The 12,094-nt window shown below is 38.0% G+C and overlaps 2 long non-coding RNA genes across 2 annotated transcripts in view; one reads left to right on the top strand and one right to left on the bottom strand.

Annotated features, from left to right (window-relative positions):
* The window catches only part of LOC113592615 (uncharacterized), a 54,117-nt gene that overhangs the window by 4,402 nt on the left and 37,621 nt on the right, over positions 1 to 12,094 (bottom strand). The window contains exons 3-4 of the long non-coding RNA XR_008292704.1: positions 11,503 to 11,616; positions 5,923 to 6,059 (exon numbers count right to left, since the gene is read on the bottom strand). This is a non-coding gene — a long non-coding RNA (uncharacterized LOC113592615). The remainder of the gene's footprint in view (positions 1 to 5,922; positions 6,060 to 11,502; positions 11,617 to 12,094) is intronic.
* Positions 1 to 12,094, top strand: part of LOC113592593 (uncharacterized) — a 228,467-nt gene that overhangs the window by 188,046 nt on the left and 28,327 nt on the right. The window lies entirely within an intron of this gene.

The following is a 12,094-nucleotide window of genomic DNA, read 5'->3' as shown; positions in this document are numbered from 1 at the left end:
TTACAAGAAACATTTTTGTTTTTAGCAAACACCTAACTGTCATTCAACATTTGTAACTCCATACATTTTTGGGGGTTGGCTATGAGGTTTAGGTTTTTTTTTAGACATAATAAATGTGCTACAACATAAAGTTTTTATATCATGTTGTAGAACTTATAGTTTTCTTTGATGATTTTTTCCACTTTAAATAAAACAAAGATTGAAAGAAACAAGAGGAAGATCTCTTGGATGAATCAGTTTTTCATGTGTATTCATTAAGTTCATATGCATGTCTTTCTGAATATACATGTACCTTAACTTTCCTAAATCCTCACAATTATCATGAAAATAGATACTTGCCATTGTCTCAAAGTAGCCCCTTGATAAAATACAATACTGGAGTTGGGTACCATAGGTAGAAGCTTTATGCATCTTGGGAGAAAGTACAGGGAAGTGAGGGAAACCTTCTCTGAACTCCATGGGGAAGACTAGAGAAGTTTTTGACTATACCAGGAAATGGGAAAATAATGTTGGCTATTTCTATGTGGTTTCCTATTCCCCAGACCAACCCTCATGCCCCCAAATCAATGACTCTTGCTGCCTCACTCAATCTTGAGGGTTCAGCAGCAAAAACTAGCTCATTCTTTCAGAGGTTCATTTCACTTAGGTATGTTAGAATTAGGTGATGGGGAGGGGATGTGCCTGGGTGGCTGTCGGTTAAGTGTCTGATTCTTGATATCGACTCAGGTCATGATCTCACGGTTTGTGGATTCAAGACCCAAGTCAAGCTGTTAGTGCAGAGCCTGCTTGCAATTCTCTCTTTCCTTCTCTCTGCCTCTCCCCCACTCTTTATCTCTCTGTCTCTCTCTCTCTCTCTCAAAATAAATAAATAAACTTAAAAAAAAATAATTAGATGATGGGACAATTGATCATCCTGGATGGATACCCTAATATGGAACTTATTCTGACAGTAAGGAAGAAAAACAGTGAAGAGAGAGGCAGGTGTGATATTATTTTCAGAGTTAAATTGTTTTACACCAGTGGTCAAGAAAAATGCATTTGAATTATTATTATTTTCCTCCAGTATTTGTTCCAAAATGCTCTTTAACTGTGTTGATTAATTTCCAAATCCCTTTGAGGCTGAAAGCCAGGGGTTGGTTATTTAATCTACTTCATTTGATTTGAGGTTGACTACTCTGGTCACATCATAGGGTCACAGGGACCCTTGCTGCAGCAGGAATTAGTACTCTCTTCTAAGGCTCCAAAATTCCTCCTCAAAAGGGAAAATACTCTTCTAGAGTAAGTTAAAAACCTTTGTGTGGGTGATTTTCTGTTATAAATGAAAGTGCTTTTACATTTCTTGGTTTATGGACCAAGTTATATTTCCTAATGAATATACAACAAACCTACATCCATATTATAATGTTTTAGGATGGGTGGGGCATGTAAAACAATCAGCTTTTCATAGATTGACTTTGCGTTCAAGTGCCTAGCTGTAATTTGAAGTCTAATAGCAATTTAATTTTGTTTTTCATTCTTTCCTTTCCTGAAATGTCACCACAGACTCTACTTTATTTGAAACATATACATGCAGAGATATTACTATGCATAGTAGTTCTTTAATTGCAGCATATTTCATTAGGTTGCACACATTAATTCCACTCTATTGGAAAAAAAAAGAAAACTGGAAGTCACTACATGGTAGTTAACTTCACATGAATTTTCATGAGTAAATATACACACTGGTTTGATGCTATCAGATGAGTGATCCTCAAAATTTCATTATTTGAGGCCTAATATCACCAAATGCATAATTATAGAGTGGCAATTTAACCATGCTGAAGAATTTGTTTTAATGCATCTGCCTCTTTAAAACTTTAATCTAAATTCAGACTCCTTGCTGGGACACATGGATAATCATATCATCTACCACCATTTTCTATGTTGCATCCACTTCTTCTACTCTTGGTAATATTTTTGCAATCTATGACCTATCAGCCTGGTTATATATGTTCATTTATTCAGTGATCATATATGGAAGGAGCTATTTTTGAGGGCACAGTAGTGAAGGAGACGAAGAGATTGCCATCACAGGGTTTATATTCAAGGGGAGGAAAAGGGGAGATAGAAAGTAAGCAAGCAAATAATGAACTGCTTATAGGATAGTTTTAAAAAGTGGTATGTCCTGCCAAGAAACTTAAGCAAGGTGAAAATGCGATACTGACTTGGTAGAAGATCAGCTTTAAGTGTGATGGTCAGAAAAGGCTCTCTGAGGAGGGAACATCTCACCTGACACCAGCTAGGGGAAGGTCTGAGAGGTGGAGTGTTGTAGGGAGAGGGAAGAGCAAGCACAAGGCCACAGGCAGAGCCAAGCCTGGCCTGGAGGTTGTTGTAAGGATCACACAAATAAGGCTGGAAAGAGAGAAAGCTCAACAAGTACATGGAGTTTGGACTACACCCGGCTTTATTTCATGTTTATTGTGACTCATTTGCTTTGTTTTGAATAATTGTTAAGCAATAATAAGATAGTTTATTTATAAACAAATTATACCCTTCAAAATCTTAATTTTTCTACTCTGTAGACCAATAAAATAATTATTACATTCAAATGGTAATATTAATTTCTTCTCTATTTAAGTTGTATCATGGGTTCTCAAATTATATCAATGAAGCATCCGTGTTTTGAATTCTTATATTATACTTAGACATAAACAGTTTTTTTTTCCAGAATTGAGGTATCTTTCTATAAAGTTTTTCTCCCCCTATCTATTCTTTTATATCTCTGAGTGGGAATGCCAAATAAGGTTGGTGATTATTTTCCTGAGGCAGTGAATCTAGGATTTATTTAATTGTTTGCATAATCAGTTGAATATGGTTTAAGCCGTCCTGTTTTCCAGGGGCCTTATTCTGTTAAATATATGCGCTTTCTCAAATTCTTTTTTTATTTGCTGCTCTGTTTGTAACCTCTGAAGCCTCCTTATTATCTCTCACCAGTATTTGCCCCTCATACTGATTTAAGAGTACCTGTAGGTTTAATTAACTTGCTGTTTATTTCTCTGGTCTGGACCATTAATGAAGATGTTAAGTGAGACCTGGCAGGCCCTCCCACACTGAATATACTTTGCCATTTAAATTCTATTTTGCTTTGGGATCCTCAACTGCATTTCAACAAAGTATCTCTCCCCTGATCTGAATCTGGTTTGGAAACCAGATTGTATGAATCCTTAGTTTCTATTTTCCAAAAAAAAAAAAAAAAAAAAAAAAGATCGGTGAAAGGAATACATTTAAAGACTTATTGTTTTCCTCAGTTCTTGCAAGGACATTTTTGCATTGCATTTTGAGGAACATTTTAGCTAACCATTTTGCAGATTTTGCCATTTTCCTCTCTTTAGAAAAGCAACCCATCAATACTATTGCTTTCAAGCTTTTGAGTGATGTTTTGATAATTTGATTTCTTGAGACACTTAAGTGATCATTTTAGGAGAAAAATTTTGTTGACTGATCTCAGGTTCTATAAATCACTTGTATTTATTACCATTGTTTTACTAAATGTTATGATTTGAAGCTTTTTTGTTTTTAAGGTCTTCATTTGGACACTTGTTTAAGATATTTAAAATAAGAACAATGTTTTGCGGCTTCACTGCTGATTATTCGCAGTTTGTAAGTGTAGCAGGGAAGTACATCAGGACTCTGGCTGTCCCTGTTCCATCTCAGGCCCCAGTTACTTCCACTGCAACATATGATACTAGCTCAAACAAACAGACTTGCAAAAGAGGTGTCTAGGAACTCAGACATGCCACCCGGACATGACCACCATCCTTTCTATCAAAGTGACTGCAGAACCTGAAGGAGGAACTGGGCATAGAGGGTAAGAGTTTATGGAGGGATTTGCAGGGTCTTGTGAAAGGGTGAGGAGTAGGTCTCTCCCCTCAAGTCAACAGAGATAGTCTTCAGAGAATTATTGACCCACATCCCCTCCTATCTCCTAAGCACAGTGTATGCTGGTGCGACTATTCCTGGGGAGGAGGAAATGAGAGAACATGGAAGGCTAAGATTTGGGAGCAAGGAGAGGGACTGCTTTGAGAATGGCCTATGCTCCCAGATTCTACTGAAGGAAAAGATGTGTAAGTGTTCCCCATAGGCTTTGTGGGAGAAACTTTCCCAAAGGAAGCCTCTTGGAAGACAAGACAGACACAGGAAAAAGAGACTGAAGATGCACTGGGAGATGAAGACTAAGGGGCATGCCTAGTAGCAGCCAGTGGAGACATTTACCTCCCCAAGGGGTCTGGTTATCCTCAGAATGGCGGCAGGTGTGGGAGGAAATCCTTGAGCAGTCAGGCATCAAACATCTTTCATGACCAAAGGACTCCAAGGCCAGGTTATATCAGTGCTAGTCCAATAAGCTCTTTTGTACCCTATACCTTTTGCCCCTTCTTGGCTTTTCTGCTACAAATTTGGAAAGGTCAGAAATCAAGGCAGAGGAGCTAGGAGTGAGGAGAAATACAAAGCAGTAAACAGAAATGTAGGGCACCATAGCTCTTCCCCACAAACATGGAGTTTGGGCTCAAAGCAGGGCTGACAGGGAGGACAAAGGTAACGATTAAATGAACTTTAAATGAATTAGTTTTAACTAGTGTCTTAGACTGACCATTTTAGTTATGGAAGAAGGGCATTTTTGTTAACTAAGAGTCACTTAAGGACTTTCATTGTCTGAGAAAAGTTGTGGGGTCTGGGTAGGTAATCCTTAAGGGGAGAGAAATGCCATCCACATAAGAATGGTTGGGAATAGAGATGGAGGTCAAGAATAGTATTCTTCCACCTTTACCTGGTGTAGTTCTAGTCTTTCACCCTAACATTTACTTTTTTGCTTTTGGAGATCACGGACACTATAAGTGATGAGACTTGCTCTCGGCAAAACAGCTTGGAATCTCCTTGGAGTTGGCATTCTCAGGCTTTATTTGGTGTCTACTTTTTGTCTCTTTTGCTGTGGAAATGAAACCCAAATCTGGTTGTGGAGAAGTTCAGTAGGAAATGTAAATATCAAGAGAAAGTAACAGGATGATAAAGGATCTGAGATCCTTGCCATCTGAAAAACAGATATAGCGGGCAAGGCATGTATTTAGCCTGTAAAAAATGAAAGATGTAAAGGGAATTTGGTATGTGTCTTCATATGTCATGGCTGAAGGACTCTAATTCTGTATGTCTTCACAGAATCAAACTAGGGGCATTTTAGGGGGAGGGATTATATGCTAATGTAAATTACAATTTTGAAATATTCAGAACTGTTTTTAAATACTGAAACTAGACGTTCCTATAAGAATGAGCTACTATCTTTAGATATTTATAAGCAGATACTAACTAGCTATATCCAAAGGGTGGTGGAGAGGACCCCTGCATCGGGAAGAATCTTGAATTTCATACCAGGGGTTTCCTTACCAATGCTGAGATTTTAGGTGTTGATAAGGTGAATGGAAGAGGCACTGGCTGGGAACCTCAAACTATCAAACCTTAAACTATAGTTAACCCTATAATTTGCAGGTTAGGAATCTGTGCTTACAGAAATAGTACTGGCAGCAACATGTGTGTTCACTCAAGACCAATATGGCTACTGCCCTAATCACAGTTGTACAGCCAGATTTTTTTTTTCTGGTTGTGGTAGCAAGTGGAAACAAAACATAAATTGAATATAATGTCAATTACAAAAATAGAAGGTGGAAGCAACATCAAATTTTGATTGGTGCTACCAAAACTATCTGTGTATGTATAATGTGTAAAGTTTTAGGTCAATGTCATGATAGGTTTCACTTTAAAGACTTCCCCCCCCCCACAAAGTTGTAAGCATATCTGAAATCAGAATAACTAAAGGTTCTGAAATGAATTTTCTACATAAAGCAATTAATATTTCATTACCATAAAAGACAAAAATAAATCACAAATGCTTACCTCCTCAGTTAATGCTCCACCAACATACATCCTGAGGGCAGTCATGTTTGAAGTCATAGTTGAATTTTTCATGTCTCTTTAGGGAATTAGTCCTCAAATTGAGACTCTAATAATCTTCTGAAGGCTGTGCCTTCCCTCTGGAAGCATAAATAAGACTTACAGTATTCATTCATTCATCCATAAGTACTTTCAAACATGCAAACATCCTGTTATTTTAATATATTTTAAAAAACCAAAACACTCTGTGTCTCACATTCCTATCTTGCTACCCACCCTTCATTTGTCTGCTTTATGGAAGAACTTTCTAAGAACAGTCTATAATCATGTTATACCATCTTCTCCTACCATTCTTTCTTGAACTCACTACTGGAGTGATCTCAAGTTTTCTTATAGTTTTAAATGCTAATCAGAGCTAATTTATATTACCATCTCAGATCTCTCTCTTGCCAAAGTCAGGATCAGTAATGGTTCCTGGGTGGTAGGCCTTGACATGAACCTTCAAGTTGAGATTAATAATTTAGGCAATCTAGAAGTGGGCTGGTTCAAGGCTGGAGTTGAAGTCCCCAGGTCAGATACATGGTTTCATAAGCCTAAACACTAAACTAAAAGAGTAAACAGGAGTCAATTTATGAAATTAGGGTCAGGAACACAGAAGCCAATAAAAGAGTTGTCAGAATCAAAGTGAGATAACTGAGTTCTGTGAGAAGAAACACTAGCGGGTAACTAAGGGGAATATTTAAGACCTTATTTATCCATAATTTATAATCTTCATGTCTGTGTTCAGTTCTGAAAATTTCTTCTTCTCTATCAATTTTTTTCCCTTGGAGAGGACTAAATGACCTACACTCTGAAGGAAAAAAAATAGATTTCTATACAATGTATTTTAATACATGTTAAATGATATGAATAATATTTCCCCCACTGACAGTTTCTAATCCTGCTTTACTGTAGTTAGAGGGCTATAAATACATTGAGTTTTAATGAATCTTTGAAATAAATTATTGATGATCATGAATTTTCTCACATGAAAGCCAACTAGAGCTATTCCCCTGCAGTTTTATGAAAGTAAATTGTGTCTGTATATTATAAGTCTATTAGGAGAATCATGATTTCCTGCTGTTGAGAGCTGTGGGTGGAATGATTTAGCAACATGGTGGTCAGTTTTCAGTAACCCCTAGGTTATTAGATACCAATAAGACACCTTTTCTTTTCCATGACACACCAGGGATCTAGTGAAATGGGAGCAGAGCACAAGAAACAAATAACTACATGCAAGTAGATAGTGAGCCATGTAACCATTTTGCATTTCCTTAGCAATTGACATTGAAGTTGTGATAAGACAGCCTTGACTGCATGCATTCCCTGGGTGTATTCAACATTTATCTGGCACTGAGCACTAATGTAAGTGCAGATAGGGATCTCATTAGAGGTGTGGAAATAATACATACGGGATGTCTGAAGGAAGGAATACGGTATTCTTGGTTGGCAAGATACCTCCAACAGGCCATAATTTGTATAAGCAGCCCTAACTAAAGGTCTTAATAATCCACAACCACCACAAATGCATAGAGGAGCAGAATTCCTGAAATAGATTCTGATACTTTGCTTTTGAAAAAGAGAGCCACATATATTTTGATATTTTTGGTTGTGAGCATAATTCATCTTTGCTTTGCCCACCAAGTGTTCAATTACCTAACAGGCAAATGCTCAGGGTCCTAGGATGTGAGGGACACCAAAATACTCTAAACAACTCAGCTTGGAAAAAACAAAACAAACAAACAAACCAAAAAACACTTAACTTGAACTTTTCAACCAAAGGAACCTGGGGGAAAAATACCAAAAACACTTTAATTTCAGCACGTGCATGAAATTAAGGGTTTTCTGGCTTAGGTTGTTTTTTTGTTTTTGTTTTTGTTTTTAATTACAAATTGAGGAGCAAGTACCATAATATTTTCAGGTTTGAGGGCCTTTCAGAGGTCTTCATGTGACCGTGTTCTTCACTGAAATGGAAGTAAAGTCCCCTCTGAAAGTGCACAAATGACCCATGCTGTTTGCTGGTCCAGCAGTGTCTTTGTGACCCAGAGGTAATTAGTCTGAGCCCAAAAGGAGGACTGGATTACTCTTATCTTCATGTGAGCTTGCAGCACGACAAATGTTATTAATGGTCATAAAATTATCTGATCTTTTTTTAACACCAGCCTTCGCATTTGTCTCTCTGACCTCATGTGGCAGTTATTCCCACAGGCTGACCGATGTGCTGGGCGAAGATGAATTTCTTTTTATTGGTTTGAAATTTATTGTCCGTTAATTTCATTGATCAAAGGGAATAAAAGATCAAAGAAAGGATAGCCCATTACATGAAGATACAAATCATTATTACTTTCTTTAATATTTTTGACATTAACATTAATCACTATGAATTATGGTGGTGTTCCTTTGGATGTAATATGCAACTTCAAACACATTTTAGTTTAATACCACATTATTGCTCACCATGTTACTTAAGCAAGTTTTCTTTCAGCACAGTTTTTTTTCCCTCATTTGCAACCAAATGGGGGGAAAAGCATCATGTTTGTATCTCTAGAGGCTGTGATCACACATCTGTGTACCTGTATCTGCTTTTGCAACAAAATACTTAATATTTAATAGATGTGACGGAGCTATGTTCTTTCCTCAGTAAACTGTACTGACTTGAAAGGCATATAAATATTCAGGATCTGTGGAATCAAAGACAATTTTGATATTTTGGGGGGAAACTTAGAGCTGCAAATGATAATAGGATTGTGTGTTTGATTTGAAAATATGAGGAAAAAGAGAGAAAGAAGCCTTTGATGCATCTATTAAGACCTACATTTCCTGGCCAAATGACTGTTTTCCAGGACATTTTTATGGGGATTTTTGGAGCTAAGTATGAAAAGATTCAGTTATATGCGTACTTTTGAGAAGATGATTGGAAGTAATTTGTTATGTCTTTTTAGTCAACACATATCTTTGGTTATTTACAACAAGCAGTTTTGGTTTTTTTTTTTTTTTTTTCTAATATCAGTTCAGTCCTTTTCTTTGAATGTTGGCCCTATGTGGTTGGTTATGACCTCATATAACAAAATAGATACTTGAGAGCTATAGAAATTTTAGAAAGTATCCTGTTCACCTCACTTTACAGGTGGAATGCTTAAACAAAGCAGTTTAAGCTTTGTTTGTTGTGTTGTCCAAGGACTTACACTTACTTATCCACTCACACCATAGGCTCTGGAGCTATACGTTTTGGACTTCCAATTTACTGATTTCCAAAGTAAATCTCATTTGTTCAATGGCCAAATTGCTTCTAAGGCATATTGATTCTTTTTAAAACAATTGGGGTTGCCTGTTTATTTGTTTCAGTTTGAGACTGAAGGTCTTAGGCCATCACATGTCAAGTCGAGTTCCACAGTCATTTACTAAGCATCTAGTGTGTGGTAGGCCTTGTGCTAGGCACTGGAAATACCAAAATGATTGAAAAGGTAGCTTCAGATCTTAAAGTCCAGTGAAGTAGACAGACTCTGGTAAAAATAAAATTAGCAACATAAAGTGTCAGTGATAGATGCTTTTTGCCATTTGTGCCTGCATTCAAGGGAAGGGGTGCTTACCTCTAGGAAAGATCACAGACTGTTTCAAGAAGGTAATTCTTGTCTATTTGAAATAGTGAAGAAAAAATACGTGTTTTTCTGGCAAAAATAAGGTCACTCAAGGTGGACAAAGAAAAAACTGAGTGTGCAAATATCCAGGGATGCGAAAAATTACAGCATACTCAAAACACTCAGTTGTGCAAAAGATATGGGAGGAGTGGTGCTTGTGATAGGAGATGAGGCTGATGAGGAAGCCAGCAGCCATATCCTACACAGGTGCAAATCCTATGCAGATACAAAGCATTATCTGATTTGTGTTTTAGAATACTGTTCTAAGGACAGTGAGGAGGACTGGCTAAACGGGGCAAGGCAGGAGTGGGACTGGAGTTCAAGGAGGCAGGCCATCTCTTTGGCTCAGGCAAGAGTTACCAAGGCCTGAATAACAACAAAGTGAGATGGTTTATGAGAGAGAATTTGGTAGACCGAGGAACTATTTTGAAGGGGGGAAAAAGGTGTCATGAGAATTAAAGTGTCAAATATGTTATCCATGATTTTGACTTCTTTGAATGGAATAAAGATGAAAAGTGTAACTGTAGGGTGAGGAAGTGTGGTAAGGACCCACTGAGCTCAGTTTTGAGTATGTTGACTTTAAGGCTACTGCATGCATTTGGGAAGTCATTGTGGCTAACACCCAATGGGATTCACAGCTCTGGTTTTCAGATGAGAAATACCAGTTGGTGGGATAGGTGAAGAAGTCAGGTGAAGGAATGTTGTGTAAGTCTGTGAGAGCTTGTGAGCATCCAGACACTGCTAGGAAAGTAGCAGAAAAGAAGGAACTTGGAATGCCACCACCATTTCTAAGAAATTTAAAGGAAGAACCACTGGTGGAAAAGCCTTCTCAGGAATGGAGAGCCAGCAGGCTGATAGTTCAGAAGAGAAGGTCATTAATGTTTCACGGAGCAGTCATTAGACTCAGAAGCCTCAGGTCATGGTGAGGTATCCATTTGTCTTGTCTATGGGTAGAGTATCAGTGCCTTCAGCAGAAGCAGTTCCTGGCATGGTGCAGCAGAGATCTATACCAGAGGAAGGGAGGAGAAGGGCAGAACAAGCTCAGACAATTAATTATTCCATCACAAAGTGGCGATGTTCAGAGAAAATGCAGGGGTCAAGGAATGAGGTTGTGGTCAAGAGACAGATTTGAGTAGTTTTAGAGACTGATGGGGAAGAAGATAAAAGGATGGGGGAGACTCAACTTATAGGTGATGGGACAAGTTACAGGAGAATATTCTTGGATGCCATGTGTTCAGTGGCGCAGGTGGAAAGCTGCCTTGGATAAGGAAAAGCAGAGACACACTTTCAGACCCCAGAGACAGAGTGTGGATACACACTTGCTGGATGGGAAAGAAGTGACATGGGGGAAGCCTCCAAAACTGCATTATTCTGAATATAAATCCTGACTTGCCTTGTCAGGTGTGTCCTTGGGCAAGTTTTATTATCTCTCTGATCTTCAGTTTTCTCATCTGTAAAATTGCGGCATTAATTATCTAGACCTTATTGAGTTATATGAATTAAATGAGATAATGCCTATAAATTTTCAGCTCAGTACCTAACACATTATAAGTGCTTAAAAGTGGTGGCTATCATTAAGGCTGGATTTTATTCCTACACTCTGTCTGATTTTTAAAATCCTCCTGCAGGTGCAACTTGTCTCCATTCCCTTGTTCCATCCTCCAACTTGTGGCCCGATGCTGGCACTTGCTTTAGCTGATCCTTTGGTGGCTGTTTAGAGTTGAACATCAATTTATTATGAATGGCATCTTGCTCTTCTATACCTAAGTTTGTACCTGGTTCAAAGGGAAAGCACAGCTAGTCTATCATTATCAAGCTGTCACTTCTTATCCACTTCATTCATTCAACTCATTTGCATTAAACCACTCTAAGCCAGGTGAAGATATATTGCAGTGCTAAGACAGACCTGGGCATCCATGGGGAACATACAGAATGCCGCATCAGCAGGAAAACCAATGGGACATAAGGAGGCCAGTCTGTACTTTCTGAGACTGATGGTTGCTTGGTTTTTCACTTGTGCCTGAGGAGAATTAGTGATGGGCATGAGAGCAGGGAATGAGTGGAAGAAGTAAAACATACTCATCTTCTTCAATTAGTTTCTTCTAAAGTGAAAGATCAATTGTCTTCAACATGATGCTCACCTACCTTTCTTAGTCCCAGTCTCAAAATTTAACAAAGTTCCTTGGAACATATCAGTATAGCCTTTCAAAGTCTTGTGCATGAGCACACAGAGCAAAATGGTAACAAATACAGAACTCACTAGAAATAAGGCAAGGCAGTCACCTTCCAAATCATCATCACTTGGAAAATACCCATGTGTGGACTCCTGTCACCTCTCTTCTTGCCCGTTCTCTCACACACAAACACTCCAAGAGGCATAATGAGATTTTTTTTCTCAAATATTTCGTTTATTTCCGTGGTAAAAAAAAATCTTGTGATTTATTAGTCCATTTAAAACCCATTAAAGATCTACTTGCTTTGATTAAATGGCACCATTT

Source organism: Acinonyx jubatus, chromosome A1 (genome assembly GCF_027475565.1).
Source record: "Acinonyx jubatus isolate Ajub_Pintada_27869175 chromosome A1, VMU_Ajub_asm_v1.0, whole genome shotgun sequence".
In the NCBI taxonomy this organism is placed as follows: Eukaryota; Metazoa; Chordata; class Mammalia; order Carnivora; family Felidae; genus Acinonyx; species Acinonyx jubatus.
This window is presented reverse-complemented; position numbering and strand designations above follow the sequence as displayed.